This window comes from Coccinella septempunctata, chromosome X, assembly GCF_907165205.1.
Source record: "Coccinella septempunctata chromosome X, icCocSept1.1, whole genome shotgun sequence".
Classification (NCBI taxonomy): domain Eukaryota; kingdom Metazoa; phylum Arthropoda; class Insecta; order Coleoptera; family Coccinellidae; genus Coccinella; species Coccinella septempunctata.
Genome location: NC_058198.1, coordinates 20,314,804 through 20,330,999, shown reverse-complemented (window position 1 = coordinate 20,330,999; position 16,196 = coordinate 20,314,804).

Below are 16,196 nucleotides of genomic sequence, written 5' to 3'. Positions count from 1 at the left end.
AAACACCCTTTGATGAGTCTGCCGAACATTATTCGCCATCCCTCCACCGCATAGACGATTAGCCGAACCTACCCTAGTTGGGTACATCACACCGTGTTACCAGCCTTCTGAGTCTTCCCCACAATTCCTGAAGATCCTGAAGAATGTGATCTCGTTCTCCCAAGCTTTTCAAAGTCTTTCGCTTTATTCAGTACTAGATTTGATATTGAAATTTCCTTATTTTTCCTCGTGTCTTCTCCCTGATGTATGTGTTCGGACTCGGTAAGTGTTGGTTTGTGAGAGGCTATGAGGGTCGGATAATAAGGCACGATGATCAATTCCTGGTTTTTTTCATCTGAGGGATTGGGTTTTTCAATTATATTTTTGGAGATATTCAGAGATTCCTCCGACTGAACTTTTTAGTTCTTCGATGGTGTACTTTTCACCGTTTACGTATGGACAATCAGATCGTATAAATGCTCTTCGTTTATTGGTTTTCGCTTCAGCCAATTTTTGCCTCAGGAATGTGAAATTTTTGCGATCCTCCTCGCATAGGTCCTCGTTAATATGGACTCGAGTACCTCTGAGTTTCAGCCTATTTTGAATCACCTTTGATTTGGTTAGGTAAAATAAAAATTCAATTTTTATCACTGATTTCTTCTTATTGAGCCTGAATATGTTATTCACTTCTAACTCAACCAAGTTTATATTCAGCAGGGAGTTTAATTGAGCAATCATGGAATGCACTAGGTCTGCGTTGTCTAGTGCTAGTCCGGTTACAATAATATTGTTCTTAATAGAATTACGCTTAATTTTAAGTAGCTCACCCTCAACTTTACTGACTCTTCCTTCGCAATGTTGTATTCTCCCTTCCGTGTTCAATCCAATTTCTTTGATTTCTTCCCTCAGCTTCGCTAGTTCTTCTTTAATTGTGGAAGTCTGATTTGCAAATTCACTCCTCAGGATCTTCGACAATTCCGCATATACAGCCATCCTCTTCTTGAGAATTATAAGCGTGTGTGGTATGCTTTACAATTCTATTTTATCAGCGACACAGATGCAGGCGAAAAGATTCTGATATAAACAAACCGACTAATCAATTAATTAGTCTTTTGTATCTGTGAAAGGGTTTTTTTTCAGACAATTTTTCCGCTAATCTGTAACCATCACTTCAAACTTCTTGTGCGTACAAATTTTCAATAATCATCTGAGGTTCTTATTTCAGAAACATGAAATGAATTAGTGGAATCGAGAGAACAACTCCTCACACGGACATGCACATAGTTCAATGAATGCGCCACAAGTTCAGATCCTGATGATTTGAATTGTCTTACTCCAGGCTATTTCCTAACCCTGGAACCGCTTACTGCTATACCTATACCAGATCTCACCGATCAACCTCTAAATCGGTTATCGCGTTGGCAACTTCTTCAAAACCTTCATAAACATTTTTGGGCTAGATGGAGGAACGAGTATCTTCATTCATTGCAACAACTGCTGCCATTGGCCAGCTAGTTATGATTAAGACGGATAATGTACCTCCTAATCAATGGCGTCTTGGACGTATAACTACCCTATTCCCGGGTAGTGAAGGTATTGCGCGAGTTGCCCGAGTTAAAACACAAGACGGGACCCTTACGCGCCCATTAGTAAAACTTTGTCCCTCACCTGTGTGCGATGAACCCTAGCTCTCTGAATATTATATAGAATTTTTTTTTTCTCTTTCCTTATAATCGTGAACGTGTATAATATAAGTATATGTATCGGTGTATGTTATGTATATTCTTCTGCACCATGGTTTGCACAACTTTTCAAGTGATTAAATTAATTTTTTTTTTTTATTATTATGAAAAAATGCTATGGCCTTTTTGGGGGGCAGGAAATGTTGCCGTAATATTTTTTGTTATTAATTTGATTCAATTTGTTATGAACACACCTGTGTACACTAGATTACTCTGAAGATCGCCAGTTGAACAGCATACGAAAGACGTCATTTGGACATCTGTGTGTGATTTTTAGTCAGTTAGTTCGAAAACTGCATAGATTCGTCGATAAATCGCATAAACGCTATTTTCTGTAATAATCGCTTTTTTTCTAAACTATTATACGCTGTGGAGCGCTTATTTTTTGCTCTCATCTTCGCCTTATTTTGTCGAAGAAGTGTATTGAAAGAAGACTAAGAAGCTTCAGCCTGCTGGAAAAAAATCCCACCAAACGAGAGCTCTCAGGTGTTTGGAAGAAAATCCTGTGGTGAGTCTTCTAGTCTACCTTCGTTCAATTTTCTCCTGTTTTTTCTTTGAAATACAGTACATTTTTTCTTACCACTTAAGAGTTACCGCAACAGCCTGATTTGTTCATCACAAAAGAAACAAACAATTCAAGGGTTGATGAAAACAAATATACTTTATGTACCTAAAAATTGCATTTTGAGGAAAGATTATTTTAAGGAAACATCAAGATGTCGCTGCAGGAAATTCCTTCAAGCGGGCCAATCAATAGCAGTCCGGTACTAACTAAGAGGTTCAAGCTTTCCAATAAAGCAGAGCTGGTACTTGAACGCGGCTTCTCAGAAGAACATATAGTATCCGCCTTGCAGAGATCAACCGAGGAAGACTTGATAGGCGACTTCAGCAGGCCCTATACCCTGCCGGTTACACAAGTGAGGCATCAGGACCTGAAGTCCACTACTGCCTCAACCCTGGCTAAACTTATTACTGGCAAAATCAACAGTGTGGATTCATTCAGGATAATAGACTGCCACTAGTCATACAAATTCAATGGCGGCCTTATAGATGGTGCCTCGAACATGTTTACGAGAGAGCAATGTTTGGAATTGCTTGTAAGCTGGAACCGGGACAGGGTCTACTAATTGATTTGGTCGGAACCAGCATATACTGGGCGCCAGAACAGCACCGAGGAGACCTGTATGGTGAAGGGCTGGACCTTTGGGCACTCGGGTATTTTCCTGGAGGGACCGTACAAAATTTAACAGTATTTACCGTCTATTTTAACCGTATTTTCTTAGAGAGACCGTATTTCATCAGCCGCCACACACCGACCAGGCCGCAGGTTGACATCAACTTTTGTTATTACTTGTACATTTCTGTATATAATTTATGGTGGTATTCTGCTTTCATCTATAAGCCAATCTGTAACTTTTCATAAGCTTACAGGAGAATTGCAATTCTGGACGGTTTTTAGTGGTCTGTAGCTTACAGAAATCCGTAACTATTTACGATAAGTAGTTCAAAAGTGACACTTTCTATGAGATAGTGACAGAAACATTTCCAGAATTGCATTATTCTGTGCATCTGTCAATCTGAAACTTAAAGACGGATCGTACGCTACAGATTCGTAACTTACGAATAAAAAGCAGAATACAACCATTAATCCAGTAGGAATAGAGAACTGAACGTTCATTTTGTTGCCAGTTATTTTCGCCAGTGAGAATCTGTTCCTTAAATCAGTTAGAGCTAGATTTTCATCAGAAGAGGTAGGTACTCTTTTTGAACGATTAAAAACCGTCAGAAGGAAGAGACCAAGAAGACGCCACCAGCCTAGTATTCACTGCTACTCTTCTCCACTGATCATTTAAGTGTACTCGGTCTCTCTAATTCTTTGGAGATTCTGTGAGAGACGTGGAGTTTCACTGATTGCCCCACTGGCGCCTGAGCAAAGGTAAGGAGCGGCCAGGGTGAGACAAACAGAACAAGACACTTGGAGAAGCCCTAGACGCAGAGTGGTGCACAAAGAGATCAGAGAGATGACAGAAACCACAACAATCAAAGAACACAAAACAGAACTGGCAAAAACAGCCTACGAAAGAATGGAAAGCCATGAAAACAGTGGTATAAGAGAAAGTGTAAACTATGATGAAAACGAAAAACGAAGAATCAAGAGACCAAGAACCAGGTTGAGAGAAATCCTGGAGGAGAAACAGAAAGAGAAAAATTGACCGAGAATAATTTAAAATAAAACAGAAAATATCACTGAGAAACACAGTAGAAGATTGCAGTGAGAGAACCAAGATCTAGTCTGCAAATACACAGACAAAGGATGCAGGTAAAGCTGCAGTTATACTAACAGAAAGTTCACGATCGAGAGGTACGAAAGTAGACAAATTACCAATATAGATTTGTGACAAATTTCCTTCAAAAATGGCAACACCTACTACTCCTGCTACTACCATTCCAAGCTAACCAGACTATTTCTGGTATGAAGAACCTTTCTATGGACCAGTGTGTGAGACCCTGTACAGTAAGTACAATTGTAGCTTTCAATAGTTGAGTATTGTAATGATTACTTTATGCAATTCTGTGAATTATTTCTCATCTCATAATTGTTCCTATTTTCATTAGATTTTTATAAGACAAGAAGTGAAGTTTTTTTAATACATTCTGGCAATAGCGGAATGAGATTTTTTTTCTGAATCAACCTTGATTTGATTGTTTGAATTTAAATGATTCGATCCAAGAACTTTGACGGATTGATGCAAATCCAAGACAACGTTTCGTTTCTCCAGATCATTTTCCTTGAAACAAAAATGCCATTCTGAGAGAGTAAATGTATGAGTAAAAGTATGAGTTTCAACAGAGGTAAGTGTAACGGGGTACCATACAATTCAGCGTATGATACAAGAGCTTGAAGGAGAAACCTAAGTAAAAAACCCTGACTCCCCTTGAGTAGTGAAGTGATGTAAAATTCGTTTACTGAATGAGTTCTTAATGATAAACAAATATGTACCACTTAGAAAAATTGTAAATAGGAGTTTTCCATCGTGGTTTACAAAATGTATAATTGAACTTTTCAAAGAAAAAAGCAAATTCGATACTAGATTCAAGAAATTCTCAGGAGAACATGACTATAAAATCTTTTCTGAACTACGTAAACACTCTATCAACAAAGATCGGGCAGAGTATTTATCACGGGTTGAAAATAATATAATTGTTGATAACAAGCAATTCTGTTCATAGGTCTCTGAGATGAAGAAGAAGGATGGCATTCCGCGAATGATGACTCATGATGGAGATAATATTGAATCATATGGGGATATATCGAGCGCGTTCATTAGGCATTTTTCAGGTGTGTATGAGGATTCAGATAAACCGGTTATCAAAGGTCAATATACGGCAAGAAATGGAGATTCTTTTTGTGCCGAGGATATTTCTGTTGAAAATATCATAACAGAAATTAAAAAATTAAAAACAAATATAGGTTCGGGACCGGATTCAATTCCAGCTCTTTTTATAAAACCTTTTGCAAATACTCTCGCTTTGCCCCTGCATATAAGTTTTAATGAATCTTTAAGTAAAGGGGTGTTCCCTGATAGATGAAAACTGGCAAAAGTTGCTCCCGTTCATAAAAGCGGTAGTATCAATAAAATAGCGAATTATAGACCAGTGTCTGCCAATTTGGCAAAATATTCGAATCCATCATAAACGGTTATTCGTTTCGATTCATTGGGCCTAAACTTACTGTCCACCAGCATAGATTAGTGTTGACGGCGCCTTATATGCACTATTTATCGGAAAGTTTTGACTTGGGAATTCAGGTTGATGCCGTATACACTGACATAGAAAAAGCATTTGATAAGGTTTACCACGCAACATTTTTGAAGGTTCGCTCGTCTTTCGGTATAACGGGAACGCTTTTATACTGGTTCGGATCTTATTTTTCCGAGAGACTTCAGTATGTGGTTATAAATGGGATTTCGTCCGATGTAGTGGAGGTAACATCTGATGTACCTCAGGGCTCACATTTGGGCCCACTCCTTTTCTCTGTTTATATTGATGACATTTGGTCTTGTTGTTTGTATACGTTTTATGAATTGTATGCCGACGATCTGGAGATGTACAGGCGAATTGGTTCTCGTGAGGACTGTCGACTGTTCCAGGAGGATCTCGATCGCTTGTCTCAATTTTGCACACGTAGATATTTGAAATTTGATGTGAAAAAGTGCCATCTCATAACCTTCATTAAAAATAAATCCCTTATTAATTATCCATACTCGATAAAAAAGTTCTTCCTTTGCAGAAAAGAAGAGGATAGAGATCTTGGCATAATTTTGTACTCATGTAGATCAGATTGTTGCCAGAGCCTTCAGAATGTTAGGTTAGGTTAGGTTAAGTTTCGTCCTAAGAGTAACTAAACCGTTCAAAAATAATGAAACCCTGAAAATTCTTTATGTTAGTTTAGTTCGGAGTATTTTAGAGAACGCTACTCCAATTTGGTCACCATTTTTTTAAAAGTTTGTTGATAGAGTGGAAGCAGTTCAAAAGAAGTTCATTGAATACTTTCATTATAATCAATTTTATTGATTATTTCCTTCACTCATTTCATAGAATGAGATTTACAATAATTCATCATTTTGTTGTCACTGCTGATTTGAAGTACCATGCATGATATAACATAAAATAAACCATAATTCAAAAATTTTTTAATCGATTTATTTCCATTCATGTCAAGATGTGCTATAATTATCACATATGTATGAATGATACTGAAATATTATTCATCGGAAATTAACAGGGCATTGTAGAGCGTAATCAAATTCGGAAAAATAAAACGGTAGATAGATCTCGTAGGCACAATTCAAAATAAAAAAAAAATTCAGTTGAAAGAAACATTTTACTTCAGTTCAGATATCTCTTTTCCCTCTGTGTCACTGAGAATTGATTTTATTTCTTAATATTACTGGCTTTAGACACCGAAATACCAAAAGAGCACCTGAAGTGCCTAGAAAAGACAAAATCCCACCCATCACGATGATGGGCACCTCACATTGGGTAGAGATTTCTAAAGCACTCTACACCAAGAAGTTCAATTATAGCAACTACGATGTGCCATAGATGCGCCTTGGTTTGTCAGGAACAAACAGATATATCGAGATTTGAAGTGGGAAACCATCACCGAATTTATGAAGAGGAAAGCTGAAAAGTTATTCGAAACGGCAAAGGAACATCCAAACGAAGAACTCAGGAGACTAGTGGACTACGATCCGGAGGAAGACAGAGGAAGAATGAGAATTTACAAAAGGAGAACGCGAGATCAATTGAGGAGAGATTAAAATGAGTACGGAAACTTATTAGAACTATACTATGAAGGGATATCCGAAATGGACGAACATGAACACCCTAGAACGAAAATGTGCAAGAAGAAATTAACCGATCAAGTGATAAATGGTTTATAGGCAAATGCCCGGAACCAATGAAAAGTAGGTTAGGTTTAGTGGGTCGCGAACTCAGGAGAGTGAGTAACCCCACAGTGTTCCCTAGAAATGGGTTCCTCTGGGCGAGAGATACAGCCCCGTGTTTTTCACGGTCGCAGATTCCCCCTGCTATAAAATAAAATTATAGCCGCGCACCCGTAGTTAATGAAGGTATTAGAATCATCGCGTCAATCGTAGATGATTATAGAAAAATCACCAAATTTTTCGAACAGCATGGTAAAGAATTTTTACCTACCAAATGGAGGAAGAGAAAAAGATATATATCTATTCTTTTTCTTTCCTTTTTTTTTTTCCTTTTTTCATCTTTTTGTAGATTCATTCTCGGCAACGGGAAACAGCAATGAATGAATGAATGAATGTCGCGGTGCACGGGCTTAAGTAATTGCGAGGAACCTCAGGACTTGTTTTTGAGGGGAGCAATGAAAACTAAGAATGACCAACAACAGGAGGTAACTATGATTTTCTGGCTCCCAGAGTTTATGTATTCATGGACTCGGGGCAGACCCAGAGTTGTACTCCTATATCTGATGCGTTCCCCACTACAAAGAATTCTATGTTACAGGAAATCCGACAGTGGGGAATCAAAGAAGAGGAATTTCCACTGAAGAGAAGAAACGAGATCATCTTCGAATTGGATGAGGAGTAACTATGGCTTAAGTGGCCCCTGAAATCTAAGGACTCCAGGTAGACCCACGGAGCAATGGTAGTGCTGCTCATCACAATATCCCGAACCCAAACTCCTTCTAATCCAAGGGCTAAAGTCTAGGCATTCTGCCGGAGACAGAGCTATCGAGAAAAGGCTTCGGATGGTTCGCAGGAGGAAGTGGCGTGGTTAACTATGGTTTTCTTGGCCCCTCTAGTCCGCGGACAAGAGGTAAACCCAAGAAGTATCGTTAGTACCACCTGCAAGAAGCAACTATGGCTTTTTTGGCACCTCGAGTCCACGAACACGGGGAAGATCCAAGAGCAATGTTAGTGCTTCTAACCGGAGCTGCGACTTGTCCACTAGCTGAAGTTCAGCATCATCAATGGAGTCATTTAATCATGTCTCGGTGAGCAAAATTATATCATAGTCTGAGATAGTCACATTCTGAACAAAATCAACAATCTTTGTGCGTAAGCCCCTTACATTCTGGTAGTACACATTTAGAAATTTGGTTGGCCTTCACCTCAAGAGGCCGAAAGGTTATTCCTCGAGAGTTGAACAATCCTAGCTGTACCACGGACATACCGGATAGTCAAGTTATCCTCTCCCTGAGATCTTCTGCTTGCCAGCTCCTTCCCAAGTTTCAATAGATATTATCTCTGCCTTGGAGTAAGGTCAGACTGCATCCGAACTGGCAGAAATTTATTCCTGTTTTTGAGGATCTTCAGAGCTGATTCAGAACTGTAAAAAATCACCTTCAAAGGTACATGTCCATCATTACTCTTCTTTCCGACACGAATAGCACCGAGAACCTTCACTTCAGGAAACACGCTGGAGATCATATCCTGGATCAATTTTTTACTGTCGAGTGACGTGCCACTGTCAGACATATTATAGAACATAGGTTTTTAGATCGCAGCTTACGATCTTCCAGTTCGGAAACGAACTCCTCAGATGAGAAATTCAAGTCAGCTGGCTTGTATTGATCATTTGATTTGAGTGCAGATAGTTCACTTTTCAGTGAACTCAATTTACCCTCCTGTGATATTAGCTTGGTGGAAATGCAAGCCATCTCCTTTCTGAGCTCAACAATTTGTGACAAATATTTATACTCCATTTCCCTCTTGAATCCTTCGAATTGCTTATAGAGGAATAGTGATAGCCGATTAAACAACTGGTCGATGTCTCTAGAAGAGTGACCTGATTTGCAGCAGGTTATTACGCCGTCTGATCCAACCACTCGAGCCTTACTTGAGCAGGAGGGATGGAATTGAGCTCCACACTCAACACAGCTGACAGAATTAACCACCTTTCTCTCACAATATGCGCATTCCTTTTCGGTCTCCTGTGAAGCCATTATAGAAATTGTATCGCCGACGCCTATGGATGGACAGCTGTTAACTCGGATGAATTAATAATAATAATAAACTTTATTCACAAAAGAGGATAAAGAGCACGCGCAGAATGGTCCTAGAATCTACAAATTTTCTGCAAATAAAGTATTTTAAGCTCAATGGGAAACCGTCCTGATCACAATTTACTGGGATAGTGTCCAAAACCAGGAAACAAACGAAAAACACCGAAACAATTCAACAACTCGAGAGCGCAGAAGAAAACACGTGCACACGCAGCAACTTGCATCAATGATGAACTTTTGGCGATATATCTTGAGTGCATTGTAAACACTTCCGAAGGCGACTAGCCGTGACACCCGTACTTGCAGAAATGTTGAACATCCTACCAAATATCAACTGGGAACCATTTGTTGGACCACCTCTTTTACCAGATGGTGATCAAGAACCAAATATGGTCCGCCTGAGTGAAGCCTCTTTCAACTTCTGGCTTCAAGGAGATATAGGGATGGAGAAGATTAAATGGACTGATCGAGAATATCGTATTTTCATTAAAATCGTACGATCTCTTTCCTCCCGTCATAACTTCAACATCACTGCTGATCTATCCACTGGTTTAGGTTCAATGGCTCAAACAAAACAAGTCGAAAACTGGCGCCTTGATGAATCCATCAGCTGGTTTTCAATGTCGGATACGACTGAGTTTAATCAAGAGCTTGGAGCTGCCTTCGGGTTCTCCGACTTTGTAGGAAATGTGGTAAACCCTTCGAGGTATCTGGGCACCTACTCAACCGCCTATTGGCGTGGAGATACACCACGCAGAATAATAAAAACCGATCCGATGGATGCCTTTACCGTTGGTTCCCATGCCACCACCATTAATTCCCATGTCACCACCGTTAATTCCCATACTACCCCCATTGGTTCCCATGCCGCCACCGTTGGTGCCCCGCCTCCACTGTCCGTGTCTCCGTCTTCCCCGGTGACAATCCCTGTCCAAGCCGATCCAATACCGTTGTCCACAAGTTTGGCGGCCCGGTTGAAGGAACAGTCGGATTTCCGAGAGTAGTCAGCTCCTCTGAGGAAGAGGGTGGCGGCTCTCTTACCCACGGGCGAATCAAAGAAACACCGAGACCGTCACCGTTTCCGTTTTCCGTCGGGCGCGGTCCGGCGAATGTGGGTCCCACCCAGTTGAGGGAAAAACAACCGTAAGGCAAATGCCCGTTCGTGACCGTCTCACTTATGCTATTAAATCTGTTATTTCATCCAGGGATGTTAACAAATCCCTCTTGTCTTCTCAGATTGACCACCGTTGGCGAGTATGGAGTTGGGAGGGAAAGAACCGAAGAACTACGTCCAAGAGTCTACACCGAAACCTATCCCCTATCTGTTAGGACCCCTAACAAGACGCACCAAGAAACTTGTACCGCCGCCACTTGATGTGTCCGACCGACGACCGCTGCCGATGGCTGGTTCCTGGAAACGCAAGGGATATATAACGTAAAAGAGGGACCACCGTACCTTTCTTACGACCAAGGTCAAGAGACCCGCCTTCGAACAGAGCATGGAGAGTTGGACCAACCGACCACCTGCCCAGCGTACCGTGGGAACCATGAGCCCAAACGTCTATCTTGAAATCCGTCCGGGTATGTGCTGGCGCTGTAGGCAAGGGCAGCATAACAGGACGGAATGTACAGGAAGAGCAGTCCTATTTCGCAGTGCGGACGCCTAGATACATCATCTAAAAACTGCCCCTGCCACTCAGACACCTACCTACCCTACCTACTGGTGAAACGGCAGTATCTGGGGGGTTGCTCAGGTCGTTGGGATCGTTCGCGCTTTCGGGTGGTGGGGCGCGGGATCCCGCGAATCAATGAGCGGCCCCAGTTAATTCTGGGTATACACCTCGTGCCGCAACGTCCCTGCCCTAGCGACAAGCGGGTTCGGACCCCGCCCGCTAGAGTGGGGACTATTCTGCACTGCAGATAGGATCTACATAACTCCGGCCGGGTCGGGGCGGCGGTCGGTGTTCGGCGGCGGTGTGACCCCTCTTATACTCCCAATTCCAGTAAATGGTCAACGCCTCGACGTGGCGGTAGGGCCGAGTACCACTGCGGCCAGGAAGCGCGGGCTCGAGTCGAGCAAGCGGGTCGCGTGGAACGGATTGCGGGGGAAAACCAAGTTGACCGCTCAGGGAATTACCTATATAATAGGTAATACGGGAACGGCCGAACCCGAGCAACCCGATGGACCTGGTGGTTTTACCACCTTGTATACACCATCCTGACCTAGTCATGTCTTAGGGTGGACGGGGAGATTGGCTTAACCGCCCGTCTCAAAGAGGAGAAAACCTCTAAAATAAACCTCGCTCCTCAAGGTGTAGATAAGTGCTGATGGGGTTGTCATTGCAAGTAGTTCGATGGCAGGCTGGGGAGCAACCCGGTCCCGAACTTTCTCACCACTGGGCACCAGGCGAACCCAGTGGGACATATAGCCTTCCGGGTGGTACGGGCGCACTGCCATCCGGTGACCTCATTTCGACCCATCTCGTGGGACCAAATATGAGCGAACATAATATTAAAAACAAAAAACCGACGGATTTAAAAGATGACGAACCTGGCAGATTCATGGATACAACAAGGGATAATGATAGTGATGAAATTTGGATGAGGCTAGAAAGAGAGGCCGCAGAAGCAGGCGCAATTGTGCGAAGACAGTCTTTGGCAAGATCGCCAATTGAAAAGAGAAGAAAGACGTCTTGCACCGGCGCAATGTGCGCGAACACAGAACAAGATCTAAATAGATCTATTATCGAAATGGCAGAAGAAGAGCGAAAGGAAACGCTCAGAGAAAAAAAGCTTAAAAATGAAAATATACAAAACACTTATCAATTACAACATAAGACAAAAGAACATGACATCACGGACACGATAACAAAAATAATAGAGATAAAAGATATAATAACTGTTCGAAATTCGAACATTATTCTAAAAAATAATCAAGTTCAATAATATGGAAAATTCCATCTGAATTATTCACAAAACTGGGTCACGCCGAGCGAGCCGTCGATCTACCGAAATCTGCTGACTGGCTAGAAACAATTGATGCAACCGGGGACTCCGTCAGTGCAGTAATACCAAATATGGCAATGTTATTGTTATCGTCATTATTCAATTTAGTATATAAGCTTAGACTGTAATTAATAAAATCATCATTCATCTTCAGTTTGATCAATATACCTCTTGGGCAACTGTGGAGTTAAGACATTCCCTTGAACGTTCTGAGTCTGGTCGTTCAGTTGCCCCTAAAAACTTCAAGCAAGTGTTGTTTCAACCAAAGAAACAACATTTTTTGGTCCTTCGAGCCGGATCGAGAGAAAGGATTTACGACCCTAATCTCGATCAAAACATCAACGCCTGTGGGGAAGCCTTCCAGAGCCAAAACCAGCGCCAGCAGAAGCCCTCCAGAGCCAACAACAGCATCCGTGAAGAAGCCTTCCAGCTCCAAATCCGAGCCCGAGAACAAGCCTTCCGGATCAAAAATTCAAAAAAGCCAGGGAACACACCGAGTCCACTGGAAAAAATAAGAGCTAAGGATTTACGACCCTTATCTCAATTAAATCATCAACGCCTCTGGGGAAGTCTTTCAGAGCCAAATCCAGCGCCAGCAGAAGCCCTCCAGAGCCAACAACAGCATCCGTGAAGAAGCCATCCAGCGCCAAATACGAGCCCGTGAACTAGCCTTCCGGAAAATCAACAAAAAAAAAAAAAATCTTCAAAGCAGAAATTTCATGAAACCTTCAACCAACATGGAAGAAAAATTGGGAGAACAAATGACTATTGGTCAAGACCTGAGCAAAATATTATCTTCACTCAAGAAAGACGGGTCTGCACGCAAAACAGAGGAATACTTCAAGAAAAAATCCATGATGGCCGCCGATCTACTGAACAAATTCCAAGAAAATCATAACGAACTCCGGAAATCCCTTGAACGTTCTGAGTCTGGTCGTTCAGTTGCCCTAAAAACTTCAAGCAAGTGTTGTTTCAACCAAAGAAACAACATTTTTTGGTCCTTCGAGCGAGGTTCACGAATGAGATGAAATCAACAACGACGTTCAGCAAGCCAATCCCATTGAACTTATGGCAAGGGAACTCGAATCTTTCCAATGAAAATCTCATCGAGCCCGAAACAGCAATGGGCAACATCTCTGCAAATTTAACAAAGATAATTCTGGAAGAAGAGGAACCAAATTCACATATCTGGAGACATTTTTCACACCCTCTTGCTACAACCACCGTGATAGGAATCTCTGCGATAGTCACACTAGCTGTAACGTACCTCTGTATGCGATATATACGTCCACTCCTTCGGAACCGAAGAACTAACAGATCCACCACGGAAATAAATGAAGTAGAAGCCGAAATTCCATTGACCGAAATCACACCGAGTTCAAAACCACGCCAGCAATGTTTCGACCTTGACCAGCTCTACGCCGAGGCGAAAACAGAATTCCAGACGAGAGACCAACTCCGGACGTCAGCACCCATTCATGACCATACCCAATAAAGCACTCGATCGAGTGTCACACAAGTTAGAAATAGGAAATAAGGAAATAGGACAATAGAAGTAACAGATTGCCAACACTGGAGCTCCAACATCATAGCCTGCAGCATTTCGGCCTTGGGAGCAATGTTCGAAATTCGAACATTATTCTAAAAAATAATCAAGTTCAATAATATGGAAAATTCCATCTGAATTATTCACAAAACTGGGTCACGCCGAGCGAGCCGTCGATCTACCGAAATCTGCTGACTGGCTAGAAACAATTGATGCAACCGGGGACTCCGTCAGTGCAGTAATACCAAATATGGCAATGTTATTGTTATCGTCATTATTCAATTTAGTATATAAGCTTAGACTGTAATTAATAAAATCATCATTCATCTTCAGTTTGATCAATATACCTCTTGGGCAACTGTGGAGTTAAGACATTCCCTTGAACGTTCTGAGTCTGGTCGTTCAGTTGCCCCTAAAAGAAGAAACAAAAAATGTTGTTTCTTTGGTTGAAACAACACTTGCTTGAAGTTTTAGGGCAACTGAACGACCAGACTCAGAACGTTCAAGGGAATGTCTTAACTCCACAGTTGCCCAAGAGGTATATTGATCAGACTGAAGATGAATGATGATTTTATTAATTACAGTCTAAGCTTATATACTAAATCGAACAATGACGATAACAATAACATTGCCATATTTGGTATTACTGCACTGACGGTGTTACTGCACCACCCTGTATATGCTGAGTCAAGTGCTGAATTCGGTCACGCGCGGATTGATATTTTCGGGCATATGTCTGTTGAAGATGTTATGTTTTTCACCGAGTCTTCTCAAGTGAAAGTGTACACAAGAATTTTCGAAGTTTCCCCAATAAAAGGAGAGTTTCAAGGTAAGGTGACGTACTTTTCACAGACCCGAACCGTTTTCGAAATAAGTTTCAATTTTTCAGAATCTTTTTTATTTCATTTTTCACTTTTCGAATATTCTTTTTCAGTCAATTAAATTTCTTTCATACAGTCCATTTCGAATTCTTAACATTTTGGTCCTTTTTCGTAGCCGGATTTTCGTAGTTGATTCAGCATTTAACTTTCAAAATTCCTTAGAAATTTCATAATTTTGTATTTTCATTGCATTCAGTTGCACGGAACATCTGGTGATGAGATAAGAACATCCACCGATGTTTTGAATCTAATTCAGTCTTCGAGTTCACATATTTATTTTCTTTCAATCCGCAAGATAAAAATAATTAATCTTGATAATTTTACTCATTTTTCCTTTCAGCTCTTTTCGTCGAAAATTGAAAGTAAATACATTATTTCTGTTTCAATTTTCTTTCTTGCGTTGAAACACAATTTTGAGAATAAAATATCGATTGATATTAAAAGTGATTCTTTGGTATTTCTTCACGATTTTTGCACAGTGCCTCTCTTGTTAATATCAAAATGAGTGTGGCTAAACTTAAGCAAAATAGAGCTCTACGTCAGCTGCATATTGACAACATTGAAGAAATTTTGAATTTAGCTCAATCTGCAGTTGATGATCAAAGCTTATATACAAGATTTAAATTACGTTGTGACACTTTAGATGAAATATATCAAGAATTTCAGGATATTCATAAGTCGATCATTGCCATGTTAGCGACAACTGAAAATCCTGATTTCGAAATCGAAAAACAAGTAAGAAGTAGTTTCGAAGACAATTATTTCACTATAAGAACAATTCATGATAGATTATTTCCGGTTTTGCAGTCATCTTCTTACGTTCAGACCGCTCATTCATCGAATGTTAAACTTCCAAAAATTTCGCTACCAACCTTTGATGGAAGTTATAAAAGTTGGCCTACATTTTACGACATGTTTACTAGCCTCATCCACAACAATTCTAGTTTGTCCGATATCGAAAAGTTTCAATATCTTATTAGTTCGTTATCTACGCAGCCTTTAAGTATTGTGAAAGGTTTTCCTTTGATCGCTCGAAATTACGAGCCAGCTTTCAAGACGTTAACTGAACGATATCAAAATGTTCGACTTCTAGCTAACTCGTGTTGGCAAGAAATCGTGAATACACCTAAACTTCAGGGTGAATCGGCTGGTGGGTTGAGACGATTGCTCGAGGTGTTTTCAGAAAATTTATCAGCGCTAAAATTATTAAATCTTCCAACGAATAATTGGGATTTCGTACTTTTTCACATAATGATTCAGAAGTTAGATTCTTCAACGATAAAACGTTTTGAATTGAATCAATGTTCCACAGAGATTCCTTCATTTAAAACCTTGCAACATTTTTTGCTAAATCAGTGTATAGCGTTAGAATCAGTCAGTTTTTCCATTCCGCAAAAACCGAATCCTCAACCTAAACCACAAGCTTCTCATACTCATAAGAAGAGTTCTACATTTCTTTCTCGCACTGAAGTTTCCGCAACTCATGCTAGCAA